Below are 13767 nucleotides of genomic sequence, written 5' to 3'. Positions count from 1 at the left end.
AACAAGAAGATTTTTTAGAGTAGTTTTTTATGCTCCTTTATTACAATATATAAGAATAATTGCAGGCACTAACTTATTAGTCGGTCAAAATAGGAATTTCATCCGGCTTTAATGGAAATTTCCCCCTCTCAAAAATATAAGTTCGCTGCCCCCTTGCGAGTGCAGCCTGATTAAATGTCGTACAATTTATCATCAGAATTACTCCGGCTCGAAATTATTATTTTACAATTTTTCTAACTACTTATGAACTTCTCAGCAATTATTTTAATAAATTCATGAATTAAATACTAAACGTTTTAGAAGTGAATAAAAAATAAACATTATGTACAGCTTTTAGAGTAAATAATAGTGAAAAATATATAAACTAAATCTTCAGTTATTTTCAAAATGCAAGTTTCTATTTTTAATTTGATCTATTCCTCTGATTCAATTTTTTGTGTGGCTTTTTAAAAGCGCTAAATGAAAACAAACTTTCTCTAGAGCGTATCAATAAAATATTGAATCGAGCTTTCAAAAAAGATAATAACATAAACTGTTATGGTTTAAAATGAAAAACGGATTTGCTGTTTTACTAGTTATACTGTCCAAATCGAAAGTTATTAATTTTTATAATGATTTTTCAGCCCACTTTGCAAAAATAACTTTTATTTAGTTCAGCAAATTCAGTTATTTTTTTCTTTATTAAAAAATCTTATTGTCAGAAATGGAATATTAAGGAATGCCAAAACTGAAAACAAAGAATTATTTAATGATAATAAATAAATTATTATTTAAAAAATGAATGTTTTTAATAATAGTAATATGAAGCATTTTGACCGTAAATAAATATTTAATCGAAATAGGGAGAAAAAAAACTGTCAAAAATAATAAATTTGTGTAAGAATTCTATTATTTAGGCATCGTTATAAAAATCATTTTCCATTTTTCAACAATAGATGGCGCTGTAAAGCAAACAGAAAAATTTCTGAAAAAGTTAATACCTGTCCACATCTTGCATATCATATTTAAAGCTTCGTTGAGAATTGATATGCCATTCTTAACACAAATGAAGCGCGAGTCAAATGTTGAGGAAAGCAAGGGAGTGGGTAAACGTATAAGAGTAAAAGAAAACGAAAGAAAACTTTGTCTATTTCTTTTCTTTTCTTTTTTTTCTTCCTTCTTTTTCCGTAGCTACTGAGGCGTCCATTGCATGATAACTGTCGACAGGTCCAGAGATTTCTTCCGCAGATTATGTCCAAAATAATCGACCTAAACAAGTATCATCGACTGCTAGATGTCGAATCAACTAATACGTCCAAATTTTTTCTTTTCCATATGAGATACTCGCCAAGCACTTCCTGTTTGGCTGAATTCTTACTTAAGATCTTTGTTTTATTAAAGAAAGAAAAGGGAGCAACGAAAATTTATTCTGACATTGACTTTGCCATTATCAGACGTAGCTTCTTCTCTCTTGCATATTAATTTGATGGAAGGGTGTAAAATGTCAATTGGTTTTGATTTCGATATTTGAAGAGCGGGTTTCAAAGTTATTATTATTATTATTTTTTATTTTTATTTCTTTTTTTCGTTGCGTGAACCTACGCACAAAATATTATTTTTTTTTCTAAATTTGATCTGACTGATAATATTAAGTCATTAGTAGCATTAATTTGTTATTTACAGCATACCCAAGCTTTTAAAAAATAAAACAAGTTCTGAAGTCATACGAGAATTTGTTGTGATAACACAAAAAGGTATCATGCATGTTAATTATTTTTTTACGCTTATAAATATTAATAAAATTAAAATAATAATAATAAAAAAAAAAAGATATGCCTAAAATGTGTGTTGTATGTTCTATAATAACAATTGTAAGGCAAGATGAAGGCAGAATTTTAAAGAAAAATAAAACCCGTAATTTGACTTGTATTACAAAATGGCAGTGTATAATTTTATTTTATTTTAATTAAGATCCTATAGTTATTTTGTTAAATTTATTAAAAAACTTAAAAAACATCAATTTTTTGCAATAAGATTAAAATTTTCGATCGAATTTTTTTAAAAAAAAGTACAGATTCGCTTCCCTCCCCCCCCCCGTCGATTGTTTCATTAAGAAATAAATTACTAAGGAACAACTTTTAATTAGTTAATTTCTTTTTCGGCCTCAGATAATTAATTAATTTTCATGTACGGAATTGTATTGCTAAGATATCATGTTGTTTTCCTTATAAGATCAGACTTCCAATTTTTTCAATGGAATTTAAAATAAATAAGAAATAGAGAAACAAAATTATCCTATTAGAAATTTTTTTGCTAATTTAGCAGACTTTGCTTTTTAGGAATTAAACTTATTGAATTAAGTTTTTTCATCTTAGATATTCTGCTGCTATTTAAGGAATTTTTCTCAAAAGTATACCATTTTTTTCTCATAAGATCAAATTTCGTAATACATATTCGTCAATTATCACTTTAGGAACCACGGTAGCTCAGGGGAGTGCTCGCATCCCAACGAGTACCGATCATAGTGATGACATAAAATATCCTCAGTAGTGGATGGGTCATGGGTTAGAATCCTTATGACGTCGGGATGATAACGCTGAAAGGTTTTCCTTTCCATGTAACGCAAATTTGAATTAATTCCATCAAACTGTTCACCAAAGCTTGTTCGGCCCAATACTTGATCCAGCAGTATACTTGCTCCAATACTTGATTCAGCGGATTGAGCGTTTGCCTCCCAATGAGGTGAACAGGGTTCAAATCCCAGATCCGAATTCCGCACTCGACCCACACCAAAAACAATGATGACGAAAAAAAATATCCTCAGTGGTAGACGGATTATGGGTTGGAGTCCCCTTGCCATCAGGCTAACCATGATAGGTTTTCGTGGTTTTCCTGTCCAGCTAATGTAAAGGCAGGTAAGTTCCTCCAAAACGCCCTCCACTAAAGCAAAATTTCTCCCAATAATTGATCCTGAATTTTCTTTGTCTTCTAGATTGGGTTCAAAATAACAAGGCTACAAAGTTGAACATTAGTAGCCGTGAACTCAAAATTGGGTCGGCTGTTCAACGACGGTTATAAAATAAAATACTTAATCCAGGATTTCCCTTATCTTCTGCGTTGGGTTTATAATTACAGGGCTACGGAGTTGAACATTGCTAGTTGTAAACTCAGAATCGGATTTGCTGTTCAACGCTGGTGATAAAATAAAATGAAAATATCTCTTTAGAGATATTGTATTCTTAAATTAGAATGCTTTAATGGTGTAAAAATTTTCAGTATATATTCATAAACTATCACGTTTTGCAATTTATTACATAATCAAAATCAGATGCTATGCTATTAAAAATATTCAATATATAATTTAGTAGCATAACTATCATAGTATAACAATGTTAATTATGCTACTAAAAATATTAAGAAGTACATAAGAAATATAAATTATTTTTTTAGGAAATTAAGAAATAAATTTCTTAAATGTATAATTTTTTGCCTTTATTAAAGTTTTATAAGTCAAAAAAAATTAATTTTTGGAGAAAGATGATTACGTTTTTTTCACTATCATATTGCTTAGGACAGATTCTTCTACCTGCCTTTTAATTTAATCAAATTGTTTGCTAAACATTAAGCTTTTAGCTTAATATTCAATAAACAACTTGAAGATCTACAGTAAATTCTTATTTCCCTTTTGTTCCATTGAATTTTTATAATTTTCTTTTTTAAGTCAAAAGCTTCCGTATAGTATATTTGTTTTTCCATAATATATTTCTGTCTAGAAATGTATTTATTTTTTTCCCGAATTTATTAATTAATACAAGAAGGCCAATCGATAATATTAATTGATAAAATATGCCAAGATCAAATTTTTTCTTCTTTTTTTGCTATTCAAAAATGCCCTGCTGTAAGTTAAAGGATTTCTTAAATTATGGTTTTCAGCATAACTACAATTAAAAAAGAGACATTGTTTCATTTCACACTTCAAGTTGAGAGCAAGAAGTAGTGAGTTCCATCCTGAATAAAAGAAAGAAAATAATACTTTGGATTAATTTAATTTTATAAAAGTTATAACTCGTCTAAAATTTTGCGTTGGTGTTTTTTTCCCACTAAGAACCTTTGCTTCTTTCCAAAAGAATTCGTATAATTTATTTATTAACTAAAGTTCGAAGCATGTAGCTCAGAATAAGACTTTATTGATATCAAATATCCATTAATATTCAATTAGTTTCATTAAAGAAAATATTCATATAAAAAAATAACTTTGTTTAAATGCTTTATCGAGAATAATGTAACAAAACTTAGCTGAAGCTAATGTTCATAATCATAATTTAATAATATTTGCATATTTCTTTTGTATCGTATTTGTTAAAATCCAATTTTTACGAATTTGAAGGAACTTAGGGTAACTTAATCGAGATAATAATTTTTATTTTTGCTTTAGAACTGCTTAATTGTTTCGATTTTTTTTTCTTTTCTGGAAAGACCGTTTTTTCTTTACAAATTTCATTAAAATTATTAAACGATACAATCTGAATTTTCTTAAGAGCCAACTTGCGTCCGTGTCATCCATTTTTGTCTCAATATTTAGATTCGAAAGTAATTCATTCTAAATGTACTTTTAAACGCATTTTTTAAAATAATCTACCAGGAGTCAGTGTGTGTTCTTGTGGCATAATTAAAGGAAGGAGGGGGATATGGTGGAAAGGACAGTCCGGCCAGAGTTGTGTCACGGACGGAAGGACAAAATCGGGCACGCGACTCGGAGGTTTGTCCATGCAGCAGATCCGTCGCCATGCCTCAAAGCCTGCGGATATACTTGACTGACAGAGCGAGGAAAACATGGTCAATTCCCGAGGCTCATAGTTGGCCACACTTGGCGAGATATCCTCTTCCACTTTCGATACCTTTTCAAGCAACAAGAGGAACCTTCCGTTCGTACATTTTTTTTCTTCTTTTCATTTCGGGTAGCTTTCTTCGCATTGCAACACCTTGTTTAAATTTGTTAATAAATGAAGGACGATAAAGCTACAAATTAATGTGTATTTTTATTGTTTTTTCCCCTCATGAATTATTCTGTTTTGGTAAAAACGTAATAGTTTCGAATGTTTTTGCATTTGAATGTTTTGGTGATCTCTAGTACTTGAAGTCAATGTGAATCAGCAGATAGAGCGCTTGCTTTCGTCAAAAGAGCTATCCAAATCTTAACCCTGGCGATGGTTTATTGATTTGCTTGATTGCTCTTCGTCCTGGCCGACCTCGAGCAGAAGTAAAAAATTAACCATTGCAGAGGGAAGGATCATGGGTTAGAGACAAACTACTAGGTAAACAACAGAAAGATTTCTTTATGTAACGGAAATACGGGCTACTATTAGTTCCCACTCTTAGAAGTCATGAACAAGACGAGTTTTTTTTTCTTCGTATATTTGACTCAAGAGTTACATTCTCTTATGAGTTTGCAAGCTTACGCTTGGTCGAACAGAGTGTCGACACAAAATATCAACTGCAAGAGATGGATGGATCATCGATCACATTTTAATTGCTATCAAATGAATCTTGGGAAAGTCTTGTGGGTTTTTTCTCTATGTATTGCAGATTGAAATTAGTTTTGATTTTTGTTTAATAAATCCTCTACAAAAAAAAGTTTTTTTCTTTCTATAGCTTAAAAGTTATTTTTTTATTATTTGACATTGGAATTTTTTTGTCTTCTGAGTCGTAATGAAATTTACAAGATTAAGATTGACTACCGGAGTATTAATCAACCCGAGAGTTGATTCAAAATATTCACTGTTAGTATGGGTTTTCATTTAGTTACTATCTAGTTAATCGCCAGAAGATTTTGTTGTTTTCGTTTTATCCGAGGGTTGTTTTTGAAGTGAGGGCGGTTTGAAAATAAAAATCAAACGAAAGAAAACTTTCAAGAAGCAAATTTATTTTCAGATTCTACATACGTTTTTCTTTTTTTCAGCATAGTTGTCTAGTTTATTTAAACTATCATGCATTACAATAAGATTCAGAATACCCTCCTCATACAGAAGTTGCCGCCTGCTCCGTTCATCAAGAGGTCACGGTCGTTTTCACGTATCGTCATCGTTGTAGTGATTGCCACCAAAATGATGTTTGAAATATTGGAAAAGATGAAAATCACTAGACGCAAAGTCTGGAGTGTATGGAGGGGTGGTCCAAAACTTCCCAACCGAAATAGTCCAATAAAGCTGGGATCTGAGCTGCGGAGAGAGTTATTGTCATAGAGTAGAAAAATTCCCTGTAAGCAAGGCATGGAGTTTTGCTACTTCACAAATCTACCAGTGAATGTATGCAGTAGACAGATTTTTTGCTGACTAAAAACAAATCACTGACAGTATCTCGTGCGTGTCGGGCGAGCATTTTAAAGATGCCGAACTGACCGTATAGTTTACCTACACATCTGCAACTGAGTACAGTTGTTCCCAAGGAATGCCGAGATACGACACAAGTACTCGATGCGACGCGCGTGTCACCTATTAGTGTACACAACAAAAAGGCCCTTACTTAAAAAACAACCCTCGCATATAATGCAAATACAAATTTTTACTATTTTTTTCAAATGCAGATTTTTCTATTTTTCTATTTACTGAAAAAGGTTTACCTTTAGGGTTTATGTTTTTATCTCTTTTTATGTTTTTATCTCTTCTTGTATCAAGAGTATCTTTCGCTTCTGAGTCGGGATAAAGTTTACAAATTAAAGAAATTTCGACTTTCTTACCTACTATTTCTACTATTTTTTTCAAATGCAAATTTTTCTATTTTTATATTTACTTAAAAAGGTTTACTTTTAGGGTTTATGTTTGTATCTCTTTTTATGTTTTTATGTTTTATCTCTTCTTGTATCAAGAGTATCTTTCGCTTCTGAGTCGGGATAAAGTTTACAAATTAAAAAAATTTCTACCCGCTTACCTAGTATGGATCACCGATTAAAATAAAATAGACTTCCTCTTCCTCAAATTAGAGGTACATTTCTTAAAATATTCTTTCTCAATATTAAGAACGACAAGTTCACATGAAGAACTTATTTTCACTTTTTTCTCTTCTTTTTAGATACTGCTCTATTTTGACTTTTACGTAGAGAATCAGATTAATGTAGCTTAAACTGAGGATCTATTGTCTTACGCATTTATTTTATCTTATCATATTCCATTTACTATCTATGTGAGCAACTTTCGAAAAGGTTGTTTTCTAAATTTAGATGTTCTAAGACCCAGCGATTACTTACGTTGCATCATTGAAGATTTTGTCTTTAAGGAACTCATTAAAAAAAATTAGTCTGTAACTTTTATAACTGGTTTTATTTATTGCGTACAATGTGACAAAATAAAACAAAAATGGACTAAACTGAATTTTTTTTATTTACCCAACATTTTACCCAAATTTTGGGGTTTAATGATTCCTCCCGTTCTAGGACTCAATCTTAATGATTCAAGGGGGTGATCTCAAATATGCTAATTACTAAATGCAGACGATATTTTAAGTTATGAAATCAGATACAAAAACGTATTTTCTCTGGATAAACATTCCTTCCTTATAATGGGTTCGAATTTCTAGCCCCCAAAATATGGATGGTAGCCGCAATCTTGGAAATATGATTCACGTAGTTTGTTCACAGGAGAGCGATACGAAGTTTTGAACTCTTAATTATTAATTTTACTTTTTGCTTACTTCGAGAACTTGAGAATCCTGAGAACCTTTTAAGCGGGTTGAAAAAGTTTTGCACACAGTTATGAAATTCACTTATCCAAAGATAATTCTATTTTAAAAGTTAATTTCGGCAATTATTTATTATTTTGTTTAATAGTAGTCGAAAAAATTTTGAAATGTAAGGTTGAAGGGATTTAATTATAGACTATGTCAACCTTCATCTATCAAAAGGTATCTCAAGGTGGAATCAAGTTAACATGTCTTATATGCTAGTGAATTGGTATTCAATATTTATAGTGGTAGTTATGCCATATTACTCCCCTTCCAGAATTTTATCTGTGATAGAATTCGATGAACGAATACCACTAGTTGATCCATGCTGTTTATTTATTTATATCAATTTTTGCTCATTATATTTTCTTCATTTTTACCTTTCATTTTTTTGTTTAGAGCATTTCGTTCACTTTTTTTTCTTCTTAATTTTTGTTTATTGACCGGGAGCATTTATTTACTTCACCGGATTTTTTTTCTTTGAGCAGTATATTTTTAAGCGAATCAACTGATTAATGTGTAATATCCATCGATGTTGGCAAGCTCATATCACGTCCGGGTCACCAATGAAGGGATTTAATTACAGTTTATGTCAACCTTCATCTATCAAAAGGTACCTCAAGATAGAATCAAGTTAACATGTCTTATATGCTAGTGAATTGGTATTCAATATTTATAGTGGTAGTTACGCCACAAGGTATACACATAATTCTAAAGAATGTAATCTTACATGGTAAAATACAAAATTTGAGCGAAATTAATTGAATAGTTCATAAGATCGAACTTTAAAAAAGTCATATTTCTTAACGTGAACTACATTTCTATCATATTTATACAAAACGCTGTAATTCAATAAATAAGGTTCGTAATTGAAAATTAGTCATTCTCCCAAGAGTCCTTTTTTTTAAGTGTTAGGAGCCCCGCTCCTAATTTGACCTCGAGAATAACAAAAATTAGTTTAAGCATATATATGAAAGAAAATAATATTTAAATAATCAAAGAAGCCAGCAATCAATGAAGTCATACATAAAAATATTTTTAAGATAATATTCAAAAAGTTTTTCTAGTTGCATTTAAAAAAGCGAGTTTTGTGTTTAAATATATAAAGTACGCACAAATTTATGATAAAATTATTTTAAATTTATAAAAATGTATATGTTACCAGCAAAGTATAAAATGCCGGCATTATACATATTGCCTGACGTTTTTAGACAAAGTATGAAATATGAGAAGTATTGCATACCTTCCCTAGGCATTATATATAATGCCTAGGCATTCTATATAATGCCGGATGCTATTTAGACAAAGTATGAAATCAACGTCCTGATGAGGTTATTATGAAACATCAGTGTTTGGAAACATCATTTATTTAGAAGAAACATCAGTGTTTGGAGTATCGGACAAATGTGTACCAGGTAGTGGCATTATTTTCAAGATGCCAAGTCAAGGGCCACTCAAGGGCTTTCAAGAAGTCAAGGGCTTTCAAGATGGCAGGTCAAGGGCCACTGCCAGGTATACATTTGCCCGATACTCCAAACACTGATGTTTCTTCTAATCTATCGTCAGTAAGTATTAAAATATCGAATAACTGTAATTATATCTACGAATAAATTAATATCAAATCGGATGTAATAAATATTTCTGACATTCACCAAAGCGACTACGTGATTGTCAACATTCACCAGTGAAAGTCAACAACCACCGATTTCGGTCATTCACAGTAACATGCACATCATTTACATAATAACCACACATCAGGACGTTTATTTCATACTTTGCCTAAATAGCATCCGGCATTATATATAATGCCTACGCAATGTGTGAAATATAAATCATCTCATACTTTTCCAGTAACATATATATAAAAGACACATAGTGTTAAAATTTGTGATCAAAAATTTCACTGAGGCATTTAACTGATGGCATATAAGTTAACAATCAAACTAAAAGAAAAGTGTTGTTGATATCAGTGTTTAAAACTTCCCTAAGAAATACAATGTGTCTAAGTTACTCGAATGGCATCCTGGATGGCGGTGCTGATTCGATTTTCCGTTAACGTAGGTGGCAATCAAGTCTCGTGGCTTAATGAAGGCTGTGTAGCTTAATACTTTCCAATCAGTCTACCGTGGTAGATAAAAGGTGTTATATAGTTTTATTTCAGGCTTAATGAAAAAAACTAAATAGAAAGAAATGCCAGTACTAATTTAACTTTCTCTGAACAATTGTCAGTCGAAAATCCTAGGTATAAAAACTAGCACCAGCACTTCTTAAGTACACAAGAAAAATTTGTTAAATTAAAGTAACGTTCCTCAAAACTTATGAACCTAGGTTGGTGATTTATAAAAATAGAAAACATACGTAGCCAATATTTAGTGAAATAGATGTGACAAATAAGCACAGTTTAGTATTGGCGCTAGTTCTAATATCGATAACATATTCGTAATTTTTAGGTTCCGTTTTCCAAAATATTGTTTTTTGCTCTATTTTTTAAGATATTTCTGTGATTAAAAAATGCTCGTAATGGCGTTATAAAGCAAAAGCTCTCAATTAAAAAATCTTTTTTTTCTCCTTCAGCGCCGTGGTAGCCCACTGGTTAGAGAATTGGACTTACATCTTGGGTTCTATCCTCGAGTCCGTTGATACCCTCTGAGTACATGCGATATACATGCTCGTGAAATCTGTTGAATCGAAAGTATTGTGGTCGGACACCGAGCTGTACAGGGATCTGGATAAAATTTCCATCCATTTCAACTCAATGTCTAAATTAAGGAAATGGCCTGACGAATGAGCCATCTATCTGCCATATATCCGTGGGGTTCTGAGCTAGGACGTACTTTCACCTTTACGGTGCTCTCTTGTTAAGCAAAAGGCGCTCCTTCCCGATTTAATTCGCAAAAGGTCAATGGTTGGCGAGCTTCTCTTGTCCAAGAACAACATATTTCTCCTCCTTCAAAATACTATAATCGGACTTCAAGGCACATATGCCAGCATTTTTTCAACTCACCAAAACATGCCTTAAAATCTTTTTCGAGAATGCCCGTCTGAGTTCACTGTGAATTTTTTTTTAACCGATTTAAAAAATTAGAGTCAAAACGATGACCACGAGGAGAAAAGTTTAACCACAGAGGAAGAAAAAATTCAAAAACACATTGTTACGAACACATGAATACACTGTTATATTTGGAACATATTTGAAATTCCCTAAATAACTCGAAATGTGGCTCAATATTTGTGAAAGAATCTAGAATGTTGTGAAAGAATGCAGTGAAAGAAGATTAAATAATAACTGGTTATGTCATTTAAAACTTTCATATATATCAATTAGAAATAACCTATTTTACAAATGAATCTTACATGTATGCAAATAAAATATAAATCTCGTACAAATATATAAAAATTTTCTGTCACAAACCTTTTTTTTTTAAAAATGAAAAGTCCTTATACAATTTAAGGGTGAAATACAAAATGTTATAGCGAAAAAAAAAATTAAAAAACTCTGAAATTGTGTGAGGCTAAAGCAAAAAGCGTTCTCACAAACATATTTACAAAAATATCTGCCAATTTCATTAAAAAGATTGCCACAATATATTTCCTCTTTAATTCTTTTAAATTTTCATTTTGTCTAATAAAATTTGGCGTAAGTTTCAAAAGACTTTTGTCGCCAACGATTTGATCCCCTGTGGCAACCTCTTATAGAAGAGAGAGAAAAAGGATTTGGTGTGAAGCAGTGGGACTAACGTTTTTCTTTCTTTTGGCAGGTACCAAACTTACATCCGGGTAAGTCTGGGCACCTGCACACCAGAAATCTCATCCCACCCTTCTTATTTTGTTCCTTTTGTTTCTTTCACTTGTTCTTGAAATGCCAGAGTTTGACACTTTTCTTCTCTTTGGATTGTTAGTTTATTTAGACCGGTGCATTTCTTTAGTGTGTTTTTTTATATTTTTTTATTTCGTCTTCTGAATAAATTTTGAAGAGAAAGAAATCAAACTTTACTGTATTTTAGCTTTAATACTTTTTATTTTTAAAATATATTATATTTCTCTATACTAATTTGTTTTACAATTTTATTCCATGCTTCTTTTCTTCTTCTTTTTTTGTGATTTAATATTATGAGCAGTTTAACAGTAGTCTAACAGCCCTTAGTTCAGTAAAAATAAGGTTTGAAATAGAGATAGGAAAAAAAATGTCCAAGCTTAAGGTAAACTGTTGTAAAGGTCAAAGTCAGTTGTAAAAAATTTCACACCTAAAGGGTCGGGGTTTATTAGAAGGGAGGAATCAGCTCAATAGATGGAGAAACTAATTTAATAATGTAATGAATTATTTCTGATGTAGTTTTTGTATTCCACTTCTGCTAAGTTATAGGGATTTTATGTAAAAAAAAATTGTAATGCTTTACTTGAACCCCTTTATTCATCTGACATTTCTACCTAAACAATTACGCCATTACTACATTGTTGTTGCTGCTTATCCTCATGATCAACTCTAAAAAGTTGTTGACTGCCAGAAAGTCGATGACAAGGATGACAAGGCGGATTTAACTTCCGCCCTGGATGGCCAAGGCGGAAGTTAAATCCGTCTTGGTGGACACAGCATTTTTCGCAAGTCGGGTAAATTTTTGTGCCACGTTCGATTGTTAGACGTTTTAGGTATCTTTCCAATTTCTGAAGACTTGTTTCAGACGCTCAGGAATAGATCGGATAACCATATTCCAGAATAGGTCTTATAAATGAAATATATGTGGTTCTGAGAGTATTTGCATCGGTACCACAATCTCTGCCAGCTAGATATTTGAGAATGTTAAGGCGCTTACATGGTCACTACATTGTGAACACTCCCAGTACTTCATCATAAATTTACGAACGGATCAAAAAATTAGAAAGCCCACTAGTAGGCTATTAAAGAATAAATGTGTTTTTTTTCAAACGGCGGGCACTTAAATCTATTTTCCATTGGTCTCAGAAATGCCAGAATTGCTACTCTCTTATCGTTACCCAGTGGGCACCTGTGACTAAGCCACGGTGGCGGAGTAGCGTCGCCCACGTCACACAACCACAAACCCGTTTATAAGGCGGGTTACATTCACACAATGTTATTGTGCGAATGAANAGTATTATTTGTTTGTTTCTAAGCTCTCAGTGCAATAAAGTTTATGTGAATGTAACGTAAGTTACCGTGGAATTGCCCTATATATATATATATATATATATTGTTAAATTATACCGGAATTTACGCAACCCCTTTTCAAAAAAAATCCCGTTTTATACATTTTTCTAACAGACAAAAGTGATTTTTTTTCTTGACAAAACTGGGATAAAGTTTATTAGCGGACTTTCTTTTCTTCGCCTGTTCGAGGTTTTGCCTGTTAGCTGTTTGTAGTTTTTCTGGCATTCTTTCTTTTCTATGTGATCGTCCGTTTGTTTGTGAGAAAGTATTTCTTCCTTGAGTTAAAATCAGACGGGTTGGGTAAAGTACGGGAAGGGATGTTGAAGGAAGTACGGTAACTTAAATTATAAAATTTGAGAGTGGAGTTTTTTTCCGGCAAACTTCAGCCTTTGAATCATGGAATTATCCAATCATATAAAGAACATTTTACTAAACAACTGGCTATGTAAATATTTCCTTTCTTGATTCCGGTGATCTGTAAAATGCTTCTGAAACGAAAATAAATGTTCTGGAATACCAGAATTTGATTTTTGCAGCGTTGGACAGTGTCGACTAAAGGACCGTACAATTGGGCTTAATGAAGCTTCTCGGGGTTAATTGCTTCTGGGGTACATGACAGGAACATTGACCATTCAGAATAAAATTGCGTGTTTCCCGAAGTCGATGAGGCTTACATCGACTACAACAACATACTTTTAAATTTTTTTCTATTTCTGATTTAATACCTGCTTCTGATGATAGTGATGAAAACGAAGCAGACATGCAAAAATATCGGAGGACCTACACACAAATGATTAAGAGTTTTAAATTGTACAAACTATGAAACATTTGTGAATGGGAACCATGAAGCCATGTAATAGTAAATATTAAGAGGGATGTAACTATACTTGAATAAAAAAAAACTTATA

This window comes from Parasteatoda tepidariorum, chromosome 8 (genome assembly GCF_043381705.1).
Source record: "Parasteatoda tepidariorum isolate YZ-2023 chromosome 8, CAS_Ptep_4.0, whole genome shotgun sequence".
NCBI classification, from domain to species: domain Eukaryota; kingdom Metazoa; phylum Arthropoda; class Arachnida; order Araneae; family Theridiidae; genus Parasteatoda; species Parasteatoda tepidariorum.
The sequence above is the reverse complement of the archived record's forward strand: the minus strand, read 5'-3'. Positions refer to the sequence as shown.